Genomic DNA, 19810 nt, shown 5'->3' with positions numbered 1-19810 from the left:
AGTTGTAAGACTTTTACCATCAGTGGTGGTAGAGTATGCAACTGGCAATGCCTTTGTTACAGGTTCGCTTCATCTCACAGCCCCAGTGGATTTTCTCACACATTTGAATACATGAAACAACTTTATTTGATACATTCCAAACCAAAGTACTGTACAGTACAGTAATTATCAAACCATCAAATGTGTGGGATAATCATAGTGCGCTAAATATCACTAACGTCGCCAATACAAGAACAAAAACGCATACGGCGAACAATATCAAAGGTATTGAATTTACCAAGAATTTTATCGAGGGACAATTGACAGTGAGGGATGGTCGGGAAGCAAGACACGTAAGTCCTGGAAGTCAGGACACGTAGAGACAACGGTTTGGACAATAAGAAGCAGGGCAGCGCTCCATTAAGTGCCCGTGAGTTAAACGTGTATGACCAATATACAACCTCGCCAGAGCCGTTTCCCACCACCGGTTACGGTGGAAAGAGGAAGGCCACGGGAACACACTACTCTTAAGAGCACGCAATTTGTTACCAGTAACAGAAGACCAACAACCCTGACAACGGGCAAGAATGGGGAAATGAATAACTGGGTAAAAGTCATAATAAGGAATACCTTTACGGGAGATGGGACAGGTGCGGATAGCTTCCTTAGCGGCAGTGTCCGCACGCTCATTTAAGAACACACCAATATGGGTGGGAATCCAGCGAAATTCCACTGTCTTAAATCTACTGGAGATAAGAAACAGCCAATGTTGAATTTCAACTACCAAAGGATGGACTGGATTAAAGGATTCTTGAGCCATGAGGGCACTGCAAGTGTCAACTACAAACACAGAGGAGGATTGACAGCGAGAAAAGAGCATAGAGAATAGCATAAAGTTCTGCCATGAAGATGCTAGTCTCCGGAGGCAGGAGACACAAAGGTGCAGTCAGGAAAAACAACAGAGTAGCCTACACCGTCTGCAGACTTAAGACCCATTGGTGAAGATGGAAATAGAGTGGAAGTGTGAAGAAAAGTGTTCAAGGAAAAGGTGATTTAGAACTGTAGGAGGGGTAAAAGTTTTAGTCATGTGGGTCAAGGGTTACAGAATTTAGGAACGGGGACCCCTCCATAGGGGCAAAGACGGAATGACACGAGGGGAAATATTGGTAACACAAACTGAAAGAGCATTTTGTAAGAGACAACCGTACAGAAAGAGATAGGTGGTGAAGGGGAACAGGAACCACAGGATGGGTAAAGGTCAAGGCATGACATAAGCAAGAGTGAGGGTGCTGTAAGGACCGTGCAAGGTGGAGAAGACAGTAGCGATCCTGTAGAAACAGGACGCCAGTTTCAACATACAGGCTTAGGGTAGGTGTCGAAGGAAAGGTACCAGAGCTGAGCCGTAACCCAGTATGATGCAGTGTGTCCAGATGGTGAAGGGTAGAAGGAGAAGCAGACGAGTAAACAGGGCCATAATCGAGTTTAGACAGAACGAGAGAGGAATGTAAAGAGAGGAGCAGTGTCGATTAGCTCCCCAAGAAGTATGGGACATGACCTAAAGTTAGCTAAGGGCCTTAGAGCATTCAACTCGGACGTAAAAAATATGGGGCGACAAAGACAAACGAGTGTCAAAGATTAGCCCTAAAAGCTTTAGCAGATTCTTTGTACAAAAGGGGATGACCCCTGTTACCTAACAGTAAATAGGTATCTGGGAGTTAGCTGTTACAGGCTGCTTCCTAGGGGGGTGTGTGTGTGGGAGAAAAAAAAATTTAGTAGTTAACCACTGAACTGCTCTGTCTCCAAATAACACCCTGGTGCACAAGAAATAAATTCTTTCCAAAATTTTTTTTTCTCTTCTTATATTGTTAAAATGCAGAGTCTGATCACGGGGAAACTAAACAAAAAATATTGTATGTGACTTACTTTAGCTGCGATGGAGCTGGGAAGTTGAGCAAATTATGGGCGCTGAGCGTTGGAGCGATGGGGGTCTGTCGGCCCCGCCACCCCGTGCGATGGCAGTTGCTGCGAATAAAATGTTGCGCAATTATTTTGAAGTTTCTCATTCATTTCTTCTTTTTTTTTTGCTGTAATATTATTTAAAAGTGTGTAATTTGTGGAATTTATATAATTCAAAGTATAGAACATCGCTATGCTCAAAATTATGAGCCTCATATATGCAACATATTCTACAATCAAACAGTGTTTTTGCTGTTATTACACTATATACACACATTGTATATACCCATCTACGTATGTATTCACCATAACGATCCACTATCTTGGTATGGTGAGCCCAAAAAACATGAGTGAGCTGCCACACCCTGCCAGTCCTCCCTCCCTCCTCCAACACATTACTCGCCAACATTCCTCCTCCCAAAATACTGTTATTGTGTTTATTACACTATTTACACACGTTATGTATAAGTATGTACATGTTTTATTCATGTACATACGTACATACTTGCCATCTCCTCACCTCTCTCTCTTGCCTACTTAATGCTCTTGCTTCCCTCATCTCATCACAATCGACTTTATAATGGTCCAGGACGGATCGAAATGTCGTCGTCTATTCAATTTCCAGTGTGTGGTTTGGTCAACAATGAAATCTTCATGCAAGATCTTATAAAGAAAACCCCTAGAACGAGTTTTGCAGATACGAAAGAGTTTAAGGTGAGTAGGGGATGGTTTGAGAAATTTTGAAAAAAGACGTGGTATTCATAGTGTTGTGAGGCATGGTGAGGGTGCCAGCTCAGACAAAGTAGGGGCTGAAAGATTTGTTCGTGATTTTAAAGATTTTGTAGATACTGTATTGACGGATATATTCCACAACAAGTGTTTAATTGTGAGGAGACATGGCTATTCTGGAAAAAATTGCCGAAGAGGACATACATTACCCAAGAGGAGACGTCACTGCCCGGACACAAGCTAACTTGGGCTAACTTGTGTCAGGATAGGCTAACTCTTGTGCTGTGTGGCAATTTGAAAATTAAACCCTTGCTCGTGTATCATTCCGAAAATCCAAGAGTTTTAAAAAATATATAACGTGCAGAAAAACTGTGATGTAGAGTGGTTTGCCCTGCCATCAAAAAATATCTGCAAGAGAAAAGTTTGACACTAAAGGGCCTGCTTCTCGACAATGCTCCTGCTCATCCTCCAGACTTGGAGGATGCATTGTTGGGGCCACTTTTTTTTTTTAGGGATATTCCTGCATGGGCCCTAAGTTTCTGGCTAATGAACCAATGACATGAAGGAGGAGTTTTCAACCTACCTTGTGTTAGGTGTGCAGGGGTCAATAGGCTGAACATAATGTCAGGAGCAAAGGGGGGGCGTTTGCCTCTTCAAACACAATTGTGACCATCTTCATCTCTTCGAACTATCCTAAATGCTCTCTTCACCTGTCTGACCAAATTGGGTGTCCAGACCACCTTTGAATCTGAAATTGTAAAATTAATAGTGATTTCAGAATATTCAGTCCATTTATACTAACAAAATTATATACAGTATACTGTAATTGAAATTTTACAGAATGATAAAGGCAATTTAGTAACTTTGTTAAAATGCACATGGGGGAAATACATGAAAATAGGTTAATATGGTTTGTAAGGTTGATGGGAAATGTTTATTACTTTTATGATTTAAAAGATGTATAGCCCTGATACTCCATCCTGGGTGCATTCCACCAGGTAATGACCACAGCAAAAGTTTTCCCCGAGGCTCTATTGTCACACAAACTTTTCACATTTTCAAACTTGATTCATCTTTTTCCCCCTCGTTCCAGGGGTTTTCTTTAAAAGGTCTTCATGCAAATGCCTTGGTTTCTCACAAATGATGGCCTCTGAAATGCTATCACCTGCTAACTCTTTGTTGTGTATCCAAATTAATAAAAACTTTTCAACATCCTCAAGTGTTTGTGTTCTTTGTTTCAGGATTGTTGATATGCCTTTTGCCACTTTAACGCTCATAATGTCCTTTTTCTTAGCGAGTATAGTGCATATTGTTGACAGATTTGTTGTACTGCCTAGCTAGTTCAACAACCTGTGCACCGTTTTGACGTTTATGAATGCTCTCTTGTTTTTCCCTCTATGGTCATTCTCACATGTGTTTTCTTGGCTTGAACCTTACCACTGGCTTTCTTGGGACTCATGGCAAGATATATAATAACAAATTTTATGTTCAAATAGCCAAAAATCCCAAAACAAATGTAATGCTTTATAAAGAATTCAGGCGCAATAGTTACTAGGCAGGAGACACTGGTAAACTGAGGTGCGATCACCATGCCACCACGCGCTAGGTCAGCCCATACGCATATCAACAAACTCATTTCCCGAGGCAAAGTTTGTAACCCGATTCAAATTTTTCGAAGAAATTAGGCTCGTAACCCGAAAAGTTCATAAATATTCATTCGTAAGCCGAGGTGACACTATATATAAGTAAAAAATTAAAATTTTATAGATACACTGTGCTGTATTGATGGATACATTCCACAACAAGTGTTTAATTGTGAGGAGACATAGCTATTCTGGAAAAAATTGCCGAAGAGGTCATACATTACCCAAGAGGAGACGTCACTGCCCGGACACAAGCTAACTTGGGCTAACTTGTGTCAGGATAGGCTAACTCTTGTGCTGTGTGGCGATGTGAAAATTAAACCCTTGCTCGTGTATCATTCCGAAAATCCAAGAGTTTTAAAAAATATATAACGTGCAGAAAAACTGTGATGTGGAGTGGTTTGCCCTGCCATCAAAAAATATCTGCAAGAGAAAAGTTTGACACTCAAGGTCCTGCTTCTCGACAATGCTCCTGCTCATCCTCCAGACTTGGAGGATGCATTGTTGGGGCCACTTTTTTTTTTTTTTAGGGATATTCCTACATGAGCCCTGAGTTTCTGGCTAATGTACCAATGACATGAAGGAGGAGTTTTCAACCTACCTTGTGTTAGGTGTGCAGAGGTCAATGGTTGAACATAATGTTCAGGAGCAAAGGGGGGCGTTTGCCTCTTCGAACACAATTGTGACCATCTTCATCTCTTCGAACTATCCTAAATGCTCTCTTCACCTGTCTGACCAAATTGGGTGTCCAGACCACCTTTGAATCTGAAATTGTAAAATTAATAGCAATTTCAGAATATTCAGTCCATTTATACTAACAAAATTATACATACAGTACTGTAATTGAAATTTTACAGAATGATAAAGGCAATTTAGCAACTTTGTTAAAATGCACATGGGGGAAATACATGAAAATAGGTTAATATTGTTTGTAAGGTTGATGGGAAATGTTTATTACTTTTATGATTTAAAAGATGTATAGCCCTGATACTCCATCCTGGGTGCATTCCACCAGGTAATGACCACAGCAAAAGTTTTCCACGAGGCTCTATTGTCACACAAACTTTTCACATTTTCAAACTTGATTCATCTTTCCCCCCCCCCCCCTCCGTTCCAGGGGTTTTCTTTAAAAGGTCTTCAAGCAAATGCCTTGGTTTCTCACAAATGATGGCCTCTGAAATGCTATCACCTGCTAACTCCTTGTTGTGTATCCAAATTAATAAAAACTTTTTAACATCCTCAAGTGTTTGTGTTCTTTGTTTCGGGATTGTTGATATGCTTTTTGCCACTTTAATGCTCATAATGTCCTTTTTCTTAGCAAGTCTAGTGCATATTGTTGACAGATTTGTTGTACTGCCTAGCTAGTTCAACAACCTGTGCACCATTTTGATGTTTATGAATGCTCTCTTGTTTTTCCTCTATGGTCATTCTCACATGTGTTTTCTTGGCTTGAACCTTACCACTGGCTTTCTTGGGACTCATGGCAAGATATATCATAACAAATTTGATGTTCAAATAGCCAAAAATCCCAAAACAAATGTAATGCTTTACAAAGAATTCAGGCGCGATACTTACTAGGCAGGAGACACTGGTAAACTGAGGCGCGATCACCATGCCACCACGCGCTAGGTCAGCCCATACGTATATCAACAAACTCCTTTCCCGAGGCAAAGTTTGTAACCCGATTCAAATTTTTCGAAGAAATTAGGCTCGTAACCCGAAAAGTTCATAAATATTCATTCGTAAGCCGAGGTGTCACTATATATAACTAAAAAATTAAACTCAGGATTACTTTCAACCCCCACCCCTTTTGCTCTACTCCATCGCCACCTACCTTCACCCCCTCTATGATGTACTCTTCCATAGACACCTACCTTTGCCCCCCTCCTCCCCTCTACTCCTCCATCATCACCTACCTTCACACCCCCTCCCTTCTCCTCCTCCATCGTCACCTTCCTTTCACCCTCCTCTATGATGTACTCTTCCATAGACACCTACGTTCACTGCATATAATGCTCCCCTCTACTCCTCCATCGTCACCTACTTTCACCCCCCCCTCCGCTCTACTCCTCCAGGGTCGCAGACAATTTCACGAGCGTGAGAACTACGAGTTCTCTAACCACTCTCACACTCCTACTCTCTCACCAGTGAGGGGGAGGGAAGGAGGGAGGAAATGAAGGAAGAAAGGTGGGGGAGAGAGAATAGGCAGGGGGGAGGAGGGCCTAGATACATTTCTTCCATATAGATAGGTAGACTGAGGGAGAGCTGCTTGCCAAGAGCCCTATCAGACAGGCTTCCTATTCCTCAACCCTCCCTAATATGCCACATCCTGGTCAGGACAACTTGCTCGATTGTTATTCTTGGTGTGACTCGAGAACTGACCTCGAGGCGGGGCATGGGCATGGATTATCTTCCTGGGGCACGCACCTCCCTGCCCCAGCTCTCTCTCTCTCTCACATAATCTATCAAGGGTCTAACATGAGGTCATTGTGCCTACCAGAAGTGTATATGTCCAAGGCTGGCCACCTGTCTGGACCATTCAAATGTATAAACACGTAATTAGTCTATTAAAATTATATATAATGCTACAATTATAAATTAATTTGTTCATGGTCATTCGTTTATCAGTATTTTAATATGAGGTATATATACGCATGTATGTATACGTTGACGTACACATATATGATTATGTGTATGGAATGATTATGATTATGTGTAATCATATATGATTATATCTAATGGAATGCATTAGTAAGTGATGTGGTGGAGGCTGACTCCATACACAGGTTCAAGTGTAGATATGATAGAGCCCAATAGGCTCAGAAACCTGTACACCTGTTGATTGACGGTTGAGAGGTGGAACTAAAGAGCCAGAGCTCAACCCCAGCAAGCACAATTAGGCGAGTATATGAACGAATGCACATGTACACTTTCAAATGAATTAAGATACCTTGATACACAATGACTTAGTTTAAATAGTTTAAACACACTATGGTACTGATTTTGACATGCTGATGTCTGGAAGGGAGAGGGGGTGTGGGGGGTTATTGTCTGAGGTGGAGGACCAGAGGAGGGGGTCAGTGGAAGGATGGTGGCTGGAGGGATGCCATTGTTCTAATGGTTATGAAAACAATTATTGATGGCAGGAATTCAGTGGGTGTGTACTTCACCCGCACCATCACCATACTGTGCCCTGCTACACCACCCCCCCCCCACCACTCCACCCATGCTGTGCGGGGTGTATTACACATTATGGGATAACCGACTGTATGTCCATTCCTGTCTGCTCGTTATGCTGCCCTTCCTTTTGAAAATTGTCTGCTTTATCGACTTCCTTCAAGACCACACGTTAGCCTCTTATCACGCCCTCTTACCACTCTCAGGGAGCCGGCTCTTCTATACAATAGTTACCACTCAGTCCCCAAGGTGAAAGAGTGTCCGGGCATATGACTTGTTACGTGTACTTATTTGCGATTCGTTTGGGCTGTCACGTGTGGTGATTAGTGTTGGGTAAGGCTAGGCCAGGTCAGGTCAGACTAGGCTAGGTAAGGCTAGGCCAGGTCAGGTCTGGTCAGGTCTGGTCAGGTCAGGTCAGGTCTGGTCAGGTCTGGCTAGGCCAGGTCAGGCCAGGCCAGGCTAGGCAGGGTGAGAGAAGTAAAGCGGCAGGTACTTACGTTTCCGAGAAAGTAGCGGCGGTAGTATATTGTTGATTTAGATTCGACGACATCCTGAAGCTAGTAGGTGGCGGCCTCATCGCTCTCGAACTTCTTGTTGTTGTAGGGGATACGAGGCACACCCAATATCCCCCTTACATTGATCACATCGCACACTAATATTTTTACTATTTCGGACACCAGATTTGTCTGTTTCTTATATGTATAATTGTTCAATATTAAAACCACAATAGAATGATCTTAACAGTTACAATTTTCAACTTAACAGCCATTTATGTTCAAGTTCAAGTATGTTTATTGAGATAAGCAATAAATACATCTCAAAGGGATAGAGTAGCTTAGGCTATTTCTACCCCCCTGACTTAACAGCCATATAGTTGGCAAGAACGCCGCCCGCCAGTGCAAATGTCTCAGACTCTGTTGGAATATAACCAGTCTGTCAATCGGGTCAACCCAAGTGTTGCGTTTCCATGCGTTTCCAAAAGGGTCGCCCATGTTGGAATCGGTGAACGCCCTAGTAATATTGTTGAAAGCATCTTAATAACTTATTAAACCAAAGGTCTTTTTATGTCAGAAGAACGGCAGAAACTGGATCTATATATGAAAACTCTTTCAGGACAAAATTTAAAGTAAAACTAAAGATATTTGAAGTTGTATAAAAGTTTCATTTTTCATCGGTCGTAGAGCCGGAAATCCGCAATATTCATCTCAGAACAATGCTTATTTCACGCAGAATCGTTAATAAACGTAAGATTTTTATACGTCTCAAGAAAGATAGAAACATAAATTTACTTTAATCTAGTTTTACATAATCTAGTTTTACTTTAAATTTTGTCCTGAAAGAGTTTTCATATATAGATCCAGTTTCTGCCGTTCTTCTGACATAAAAAGACCTTTGGTTTAATAAGTTATTAAGATGCTTTCAACAATATTACTAGGGCGTTCACCGATTCCAACATGGGCGACCCTTTTGGAAACGCATGGAAACGCAACACTTGGGTTGACCCGATTGACAGACTGGTTATATTGGGGGACTGGTCAAGTCGTATACTGCAATTTCGGATACCGGGCTAGAAACAACTTCGTTCACTGAGAAGTTTGTACATACAAACCATTCCGTTCGTATATGCGCTGGTTTGTGTTCGCTGTTGTTCTCGTCTGAATAAATACATGGCACTTGTTCATATAATTAGCGCTTCCATTATTAGAATTATTTATCCATTATTAGAATAACAAGGTGCAAACCATACCCCCTTACAGTTGAAATCTATTTATTTATATACAAGAAGGTACATTGGGTTGCGAGAGTACATAACATATATTAAGAGGTACATTGTAGCAAGATTTGAGATTAAAGGATTTAAGACTAACACGTTTAGAAACAAGGCGCCCCCGAAGGAGGCTATTATTTGTTATGCACCCCATACTCAACCAGTAAGTAGTGGAGCAAAACATAGATTACATGGTCATAAAGTCTTAATCAGACCAATTCAATTCAATTTCTTTCTTTATTATGCACCCCATACCCATCCCGTGGGCGGTGGTGTAAAGGATTACAGAGGCACATAATCGGTTCAGGAACTGAACCTTGTAGTTCGTTTAGCTAAGCAAATATCAATTTGTGACGCTAGTTACAAAATTATTAATATTATATATACATGTACACACTCTCATACATACATGTACATATATATATATATATATATATATATATATATATATATATATATATATATATATATATATATATATATATATATATATATATATATATGCGAACAAGCCTGAATGGTCCCCAGGACTATATGCGAATGAAAACTCACACCCCAGAAGTGACTCGAACCCATACTCCCAGAAGCAACGCAACTGGTAACTACAGGGCGCCTTAATCCGCTTGACCATCACGGCCGTCAAAAGGAAGTGATAGCCGAGGCTATTTGAGCCACTTCCCCGACGGCAACTCGGATGGTAATCTTGGGCATAGCATTTCACCAAATCACCTCATTCTTTGGGGCACACGTGAGGAACACAACATTTGTGTTCCTCACGTGTGCCCCAAAGAATGAGGTGATTTGGTGAAATGCTATGCCCAAGATTACCATCCGAGTTGCCGTCGGGGAAGTGGCTCAAATAGCCTCGGCTATCACTTCCTTTTGACGGCCGTGATGGTCAAGCGGATTAAGGCGCCCTGTAGTTACCAGTTGCGTTGCTTCTGGGAGTATGGGTTCGAGTCACTTCTGGGGTGTGAGTTTTCATATATATATATATATATATATATATATATATATATATATATATATATATATATATATATATATATATATATATATATATATATATATATATACGTATACATATATACATACACATGCATATCTAATCACCTACACAAATACACACATCAATAATCTTTGTGTCACAAGTGATCAACAAGAGGCTCACAACAGTCACTATACGAGGCACTTTACATCTATGGTGAGTCACACAGTTACTAGTCTTGCTGCACACCCACCCAACTGGGCGGCAGCTTTACAGTCATGTGCATGCATTACCTACAGTAAGCAAATTTTGGATACTTCGCTAAGATTTCGAGCAGCACATCATTATGAATGAAGTACTTACACATTTCTTGGACACTATTGATGGTGTTATCTCTAAATTCCGCGATATTTCACATTCCATTATATAATGACGCAAAGGATGCGAATAGTTCTGCTGACAGAGTTTACATTTAGTCAAATCTACATCAGCAGATGTTACAAACTCCCAGAGGTACTTGTAGCCGAGCCTAAGCCTAGGTAGTAGCTTAGGCTATTTCAACCCCCCTCTAATTCAAGTCCCTCAAGGGGCGCACAAATGCTGTGAGTACAAATAGACAAATAACATTACAAGAATCCAAACAAGAATTGTGTACCCTATACTCACAGGATGAGTATAGGGTACACAATAAACTACCACTCACATCATGGGTATGGGTTGCACAAGAAACTATCGCGCAGAGGATGAATATGGAGAGCAAAGTAAACAAAGATTCACACGATGAGAAAGGGTTGACCTGCGACCCTGACCTGACCACCACCGCCTGCGGCCCTGACCTGACAGCCGCCACCTGCACCACATCTTGCGGTACTCCGCGTCTCCCCGCCGATCGCCACACATGTCACTGTTGACCACAGTAACAAATATATATAGTCCCCGTGGCGCAGTGATAAAACACTCGCCCCGCGAGCCTGGCTTTGTATCCTGGCCGGGGAGGATTGACTAGGCGCCAGTCCTTAACCCAACGTTTCTGTTCACCCAGTAGTGAATGGCTACCACGTTGTTGAGTATAGAAATAGCCTAAGCTACTCTATTCCTTTGAGATGTATTTTATGGTCTTAATAAACCGTATTGTGTGATTACTGCCCCTGCCATGGTATCTGAAAGTGTTTAGATAAAAGCTATATTTTGTTAAAATATATCATATTTGTTTTTTAACCCCGTATTGGTATTTCTTACGTTTTAATGACACTGTCACAAGCACCAGGAATAAGAACGACTCTTATTCAGATTCCCGCTATTGAAATTGTTTTGATGTGGGCGACAAGTTCGGTGTAATGTCAACCCACAAAGCCTTTTTGTCTGTCCGAATGCAGATAGTTTCCCTCTCCCTGGGGTGACCTTGTGACCTGCCTCCTGCTCCCACCACCCACTTTTCACCAACAGACTTACAATAAATAAACTTAATATAAGACAAAATGCAATTGTCAGGCTCGGTTGTTGCTCTCTACGTAGCAAACCGTACCCATATAGGTGGGTATGTGGGCCTGCGGGCCGCTGCAAGCAACAGCCTGGTGGACCAAACTCTCACAATTCAAGCCTGGCCTCGGGCCGGGCTTGGGGAGTAGAAGAACTCCCAGAACCTCATCAACCAGGTATCAACCAGGTAAACAGACCGGCTGTTCATGGAATGTTGTTGACAATACTGTTTCTTGAGACTATAGAGGATAAAATATCGAAGCCGTACAATGGGATCGAACTAGCAACCTTGACTTCACATATACCTCAGTGCCGTGTCCTCAGCAAATGGACTCTTAACCCCACCTCATTACATACAGCGTAGTGACTGGAACCGACAGGAAAGCGTGTCTTAACAATGTTCGGGGAGGGATCTTAGGCTGGAGTCAGACGGAGTGCCGGGCGCCGCTCTCATTTGTTTTTACAAGCGGATTCTTGGCTGACGTGGTGGCGCGCTTTTTCTTTGTTGAATGGACGACTGGGGGCCGGTGAAGATAATGACCGCGAATGCCTTCCTGTGGCGGGAATTTCGACCCCTGACTTATTTTACCTGCCTATTGGGCCCTAAACGGAGGGACATCCGCCAGAGGATTAAGGCTTCTGGCGATTTGGGCCACAAGAACGGGAATTGCAGATTTGGTTGGTGGCGGGTTGGGTCTATGGCGTTGGGGCGGGAGGTGAAGGTTCATCAAAGGTGCGGGACATTGTAGCGGGCGGAGCGGCTCTGGCTGGATGCTTGTGTCCCCGGATATGTGTCCTCACTAGCCGCTCGTGTCCCTGGCTATGTGTCCTCGCCACCAGACCCAATCTCCCCTTATTACTGACCTCAATGGATCCCCTGATTAATTTTTGGACGCTAAAGCCCAACCATTCTCTTGCTGCTGCTGCTGCTGCTGCTGCTGTTGTTGTTGTTGCTGCTGCTGCTTCTGTTGTTGTTGTTGCTTGGGTTGGTACTGTTGTTACTGCTGCTGTTGCTCCTGTTGTAGTTGTTGTTGTTGTGGTTATTTCTTCTGTTGTCGTGGTTGCTGCTGTTGTGGTTGTTGCTGGTGCTGTTGTGGTTGTTGCTGGTGCTGTTGTGGTTGTTGCTGGTGCTGTTGTGGTTGTTGCTGGTGCTGTTGTGGTTGTTGCTGGTGCTGTTGTGGTTGTTGCTGTATTTGCTGCTACTTTTGTTGTTGTTGTAAATTATATTTACATTGTTTCTCGTGTAGGAGACACCGCTGTTATTGTTGCAAAAGTTATCACTGTTGCAGCCTTCGTCGTCGATGATTTTCCAGTCACGATTGTTGCCTCTAGTGTGAAAGTTAATACTTTAAATGAATCGGACAAATAATAATAATCCACAAAAAATCATACAAATAAAAATGATAATAATAATAATAATAATAATAATTAATAATTAATAATGACAATAATAACAATAATGACAGGTTGTTTTCGCTTGCTACAATATATTTACAATCTATCGACTACCCTTTTGGATTACAGCTATCTATTTACAAAATGTTTTTTATGGTAAATTGTTTCCAGAGGGAGTTGCATGATGCTTACGTGTGTGTGTGTGTGTGTGTGTGTGTGTGTGTGTGTGTGTGGTGGGGGGATGACTCTCTGGAGAGGAGGCGTCGAGGCAGCATCTGCCACGTGTCGCGGCTTTTGTTTGCTTGTTTTGTTTGCCTGGTTAACGAGTTAAATGTGTATGTAGTTAGTGTTGTTTGTCTTGAGTTGCATCTTGGCTCTCTCGTCGCGTCTGCCCTGGGATTGGAAACTTTCATCTAGTGAGAAGAAATTTCTACGACCTTTTCTATGATGGTTTGTATATCAATGTTTCCTTATGTTGTCTCATGAGGGGACGGTACATCTTAGGCCTCCGCGAGATAGCTATTTGTTTTGGTTCTGGAACAAAGATACCGGTGCCGGTGTCGTGCTCAAGATAAAATAGTGCAAGGGACGGGGGTCTTACTGATGTGACTTCCATCTTTTGAGAGATATTTTTTTTTTTTTTGAGATTGATACAAGAGTTGTTACATTCTTGTACAGCCACTAGTACGCGTAGCGTTTCGGGCAAGTCCTTAATCCTATGGTCCCTGGAATACGATCCCCTGCCGCGAAGAATCGTTTTTTCATCCAAGTACACATTTTACTGTTGCGTTAAACAGAGGCTACAGTTAAGGAATTGCGCCCAGTAAATCCTCCCCGGCCAGGATACGAACCCATGACATAGCGCTCGCGGAACGCCAGGCGAGTGTCTTACCACTACACCACGGAGACTTGTCTCCTAGAAATGTCCACGAGGCTCGGGGGTTATCTTCAGAGTGTCATGGAAGCAGGTGTTGCACAGGAGCGGTCCCGTCACTGTACCCTAGTCTACACGTCCACCTCACCTGGTATAGCACTGATTGTTGGCCATTACCTGGATGGTTGTTTGGTTAACTAGTTCTTAAGGAGGTGCAGAAGACACCAATCAACTCCAAGTCACACCATATGGATGGTGTGTGGATGCTTACACACACATTCACACATATTATATATATATATATATATATATATATATATATATATATATATATATATATATATATATATATATATATATATATATATATATATATATATATATATATATATATATATATACAGGTGCTATGACAAGCACAAGTAAATTTAAACATTGCACTAAAGTTCGTAATATAATGCTATACAAATTTATATAATACACAAACATATACAACACACATACACATCTTCATAACAAAACAACACAAAAACCACCACCACAATACAATACAATAACAATAATTCAACAACAACAACAACAACAATAATACATCTCCAATTCCATCTCGCGGTTGAGTTGATCAATTTGACGGACCCTTACGTCATCAATTTGTTTCGTCGAGAAGCAAACTCCATCAATGTTCAATAACAAACAATAAACATCAACACGCAGAGAACAACATTTTTCTCCCGCCAAAAGTAAAAAAAATTGAACCACTGAACCAAAAGTTGAACCCCTAAAAAAAATAAGGAATAGTACCAAAGAGCCAAAAATAGGGTCCACGAAAACGAAAATCCCCTTGAAGGTCTGAAAATCTGCTCGGGGAGAGAGAGAGAGAGAAAAAAAATAAAATTTGAGTATTAGAGTCGAAATCTCTTCCTGCGAGGCATGAGGCTATAGTCTCTCTCGCCATCTCTCTCTCTCTCTCTCTCTCTCTCCCTCATCTCGTCAAAGACAAGTTGGAAGTGTAATTCCATAATCCAGTGCTGAGGGCGAGCGGTGTCAAGACGTATTCCCGCGCTCCAACGCCTCCAAAGCCCCTCTGAGGCCTCCACAGCCGCCTCTACCACGGCATTTGTACCTGGGCGGTTAGAGACGCTTACCGGGGAGGGTAGATGAGAGATTTGCGATTAGGCGAGTGGGATAATTGTGGTCTAATTTAGCGACACAGCGGGCTGGGGGGTGAAGGGAATGAGGAGGAACTCGATGAGAAACGTGTCCGAACATCATGGAAAATCGTCAACAGGTGGTTTATGCGACCAGAGACAATATATCGCTCAGGAACGAGAGAAAACGGACTTTATGTGTCAGGTTTTAGGGGTGACTGAAGTCGAGGCGTTGCTCTCGCGGGAGGGATAAATCACCCTTATTCTTCCTTTGCCTTGGAGCGAGATTACCGCGGTTAGCAAGACATGACGTCCATTCTCATCTACGGCAAAGAATGAGTTTATTGTAAGACACGCACCCCCGGGGTCCCTATCAATTGATATTGACGACAACCACACAATGCTGATAGAGTGGCGGACAGGTACGGTCTTACCTTTCCCACAACCCTCCTTTTTCACCCCTCCCGTCTCCCTCCCGTTTCACGTCTCCATCTACTCTCCCCTCTCCCTCACCCTCTTTCCTCTTACCTCTCCCATCACCTCTTTCCCACCCGTCCCATCTCTCTCCCTCCCACCTCCTTCCTCTCTCCCTCCCACCTCCTTCCTCTCATCCCTTCCCACCTCCTTCCCTCTCTCCCTCCCACCTCCTTCCTCTCTCCCCTCCCACCTCCTTCCTCTCACCCTTCCCACCTCCTTCCTCTCTACCCTTCCCACCTCCTTCCTCTCACCCCTCCCACCAGCCCTCCCCCTCTCTCTCTCTCTCTCTCTCTCTCGCCTCAACATAAATTTTTCCCTGCTCACTAATGTCATTTGCAACCACAATGGGGCTAAAAATAAAGGACATTTTCTAGTGAAGTCAAACGAATGGGTATTTCCCAGTCGAGTGGGCTTCCCCATTTGCATTCCTGGTTGAAAATCTGCTGTAATTTGTGGGGATTGAGCAAACTGGCCGTGGATTGTGGGGAATGTTCCGGCGCGGTGCTTTTGTTTATTGCTTGTGTGTACCTGTCGACGCCTTAAGCCCAGATTCACGAAACAGTTACGCAAGCACTTACGAACCTGTACATCTTTTCTCAATCTTTGGCGGCTTTGTTTACAATTATTAAACAGTTAATGAGCTCCGAAGCACCAGGAGGCTGTTTATAACAATAACAACAGTTGATTGGGAAGTTTTCATGCTTGTAAACTGTTTAATAAATGTAACCAAAGCCGTCAAAGATTGAGGAAAGATGTACACGTTCGTAAGTACTTGCGTAACTGCTTCGTGAATCTGGCCCCCTGGTGTGGGACCACGCGACAAGTTGTGTGGGTAAGGACTTTGCATCATGATACTATGACAAAAGTGTGTGTGTTGTCTCCGCACGGAGACATGTTCAAGAGCTAGAAGATCCCTGCAAATCTCAGGTATTGGTGGCTACTGTAGGCGGGATAGTTGTGTCCCGCCAAACACACACCGACACTACGACGTTGATACAACGTTCGAACAAGTTGTAACACCTCCTAACCAGTTATAACAACCCATATACAAGTTGTAACAACGTTCTAATACGTCATAAACACGTTAAGCCAAGATGTAACAACTTTATTACAAGTTGTAACAAGCGGAAAACAGAGACAGTTTCGGTTTGTGTTTCCAGGGTGTAGCGTTTATCAGTAGTGGCAGAATGGCAGTTTACCTTCACTTTGATAACCACTTCCTCATGGTCACCAGTCCACCCTACCTCACGTGACCTGGCAAGTCCGGAGAAGTCTTGGAGGACTTCCTCCAAGATTCCTCAGCATCTTGGAGGAACCTTGGCGTCACTGGACTCATTTGTGCTTCCCACCTGGAGGCCAGGTGAGCTGGAGGCCAGGTAATGAGGTATGAGGTAAGATATAAGGCTCCTGGGTCCTGAGCGCGGGGTTACTGGCCAGTTAGAACATTATAATAAGATCTGAGCATCCTGAGCATGCTCAGGTGTTTTTTTTTTTTTTTTTTTATTAACATATTAGGTACATCTGCATTAGTGCAGCTGCCCTAGACTATATGAAGGGGAGTACAGTGTGTCAAAAAAGCTAACTAGGTGATGCTAAAAAATCCCCATCACACAGGATGGTTAGTCATACAGAGCTTAACATTCCTTTTAAGTGCAATCTACCAGTCTCTGATATTCCTCTTTATCTGTACCCCACCATTCAAGTATCATACACACCTGTCACCAAGAAAGATAATGAGAATCTTGCTCTACTCAAAGCTGTCTGATGCTCAGGTGTACTGAGCAGTGTGTGACAGAAGTCTAAGGGAAGCACCAACCGTGTTTCAGTATCACTGCGAGCCACCAGCTGCGGTACTCACCTAGTTGAACTCACCTACTGGGAATGAGGTTACAAAGCAAATAAGATTGCTACTGAGAGCTAACAGAGAAGAGAAAGTTGTTAAATATATAACAAAGTTGTTAAAAGCTACTGTCAGCATCAATGACTGTGACAGCTACTGTGAAGGTCAGCTACTGCAGTGGCAACTGTTTTAACAGAAGCATTCGAACCTAAAGCACCTCATGTCTCTGTTTACCTAGCAGCAGTAAACTGGAACCTATGAGTTAGTTTCTGGCGTTCATGCTGGGGCTGGTCAATAGCTGGCTTAGTAGTTACACTAGTAGTAGTTGACATACATACACACACACACACACACACACACACACACACACACACACACACACACACACACACACACACACACACACACACACACACACACACACACACACACAGTAGTTTCAAAGTGTTATATGACAAAGAGTGCTGGGAATACGGGACACCACGAGCAGTAGCTCTCATCCTGTAACTACACTTAGGTAATTACTTAGGTAATTACACACACACACACACACACACACACACACACACACACACACACACACACACACACACACACACACACACACACACACACACACAACACACACACACACACAAACACACACAAACCAATCAACCCATGCCCCTGTTCACCCAGCAATAACTGGGAATCTGGTAGTAAAACCGCTTGGCAGGACGGGTTTCAGAGGAAAACTAGTAGAATAAGACTTACCCTAATATATATGAACGGGAAGCACTCACAGGCTTCCCAACACTACACGGGAAGCGTGTAGTGTAGTGTAGGGAAGCTCTCAGCCTGTTAACAGGAGTCAGAGGGTGTCTCCTCCTGTATCTTCTTCCTGTGTACAAAAGAAAAGTCAATATTTCGGTGTTTCTTTAACAAATACCCTTGCAGTTTTGAGGGCTATTTTATTAATGTGTTCCTCAGGGTATTCTCTTCCCCCTCACCTATACTCATTACTTTGCATTTATGAAGGGATACAGGTATGTTGCTCTCTCTCTCAGACCACCAATGGCGGGCGTCGAGAGAGAGAGAGAGAGAGAGAGAGAGAGAGAGAGAGAGAGAGAGAGAGAGAGAGAGAGAGAGAGAGAGAGAGAGAGAGAGAGAGAGAGAGAGAGAGAGAGAGAGGTGTTAGGACGTTTAGAGGACACACGAGTGCCAACTATCTGCATACTGATCCTTAGCTTGTTGACGAGAGCCAAGGGTGCCAGATAACGACATGTAAAAATGTGGATTGGGGAAGGGATTGGGGGCGCTCCGAGCCCCACACACACACACACACACACACACACACACACACACACACACACACACACACACACACACACACACACACACACACACACACACACACACACACACACACACACACGCGCACACACACACACACACACACACACACACACACACGTACGTACCAAAGAGCCAAAGCTCAACCCCCGCAAGCACAAATAGGTGAGCACACACAGGCTCAATGAACCTGTACACCATGTTGATTGACAGTTGAGAGGCGGGACCAAAGAGCCAGAGCTCAACCCCCGAAAGCACAAATAGGTGAGGACAAATAGGTTAGTAGACACACACACACACACCTGGTAATTACTTCACAACATTGATAATAGACCGTAGACTGTGATAATAGACCATAGACTGTGATAATAGACCATAGACTGTGATAATAGACCATAGATTGTGATAATAGACCAAAGACTGTGATAATAAACCGTAGACTGTGATAATAGACCGTAGACTGTGATAATAGACCATAGACTGTGATAATAAACCGTAGACTGAGATAATAGACCGAAGACTGTGATAATAGACCGTAGACTGTGATAATAAACCGTAGACTGAGATAATAGACCGTAGAATGTGATAATAGACCAAAGACTGTGATAATAAACCGTAGACTGTGATAATAGACCGTAGACTATGATAACAGACTGTAAATTAGGCGTAAATTAAACAGTGAATTGCCATAAGTTTGGGAAGCCGCTATGACACACAAGAAGGGTGAGTGGTTTGGTGAAGGGCAGACACTGGGAGGTGCAGATAGTGTGACTAACAAGTATTGTATGCAAGGTGCAGGGAGGAATAGTCAGAGGTAGACTCGCTGGGAATTTATAAAAGGTGTGTGCGTGTGCGTGTGCGTGTGTGTGTGTGTGTGTGTGTGTGTGTGTGTGTGTGTGTGTGTGTGTGTGTGTGTGTGTGTGTTGGTATGTCTCTCCCAGACACAGAGTCCAGCTCTTCATTGTCATGCATGGAAAACACGGCAGTGGGATCTGGACAATTGTATTTTGCTAGTGGAATCCGTT

At 43.0% G+C, this 19810-nt stretch overlaps 1 long non-coding RNA gene across 4 annotated transcripts in view; it reads right to left on the bottom strand.

Moving 5' to 3' along the window:
• Positions 1-8943, bottom strand: part of LOC138373579 (uncharacterized) — a 38501-nt gene extending 29558 nt beyond the window's left edge. Inside the window, exons 1-5 of one of the 4 annotated variants that reach the window (XR_011231194.1) lie at positions 8929-8943; positions 7982-8398; positions 4909-5072; positions 3248-3412; positions 1903-2001 (exon numbers count right to left, since the gene is read on the bottom strand). This is a non-coding gene — a long non-coding RNA (uncharacterized lncRNA). Of the gene's footprint in view, positions 1-1902; positions 2002-3247; positions 3413-4908; positions 5073-7981; positions 8430-8928 lie in introns of those variants that run through there. The other 3 variants (XR_011231193.1, XR_011231195.1, XR_011231196.1) reach the window with 3 other exon arrangements.
• Between the last annotated feature and the right edge of the window lie 10867 nt (positions 8944-19810).

Source organism: Procambarus clarkii, chromosome 42 (assembly GCF_040958095.1).
Source record: "Procambarus clarkii isolate CNS0578487 chromosome 42, FALCON_Pclarkii_2.0, whole genome shotgun sequence".
NCBI lineage: Eukaryota > Metazoa > Arthropoda > Malacostraca > Decapoda > Cambaridae > Procambarus > Procambarus clarkii.
This window is presented reverse-complemented; position numbering and strand designations above follow the sequence as displayed.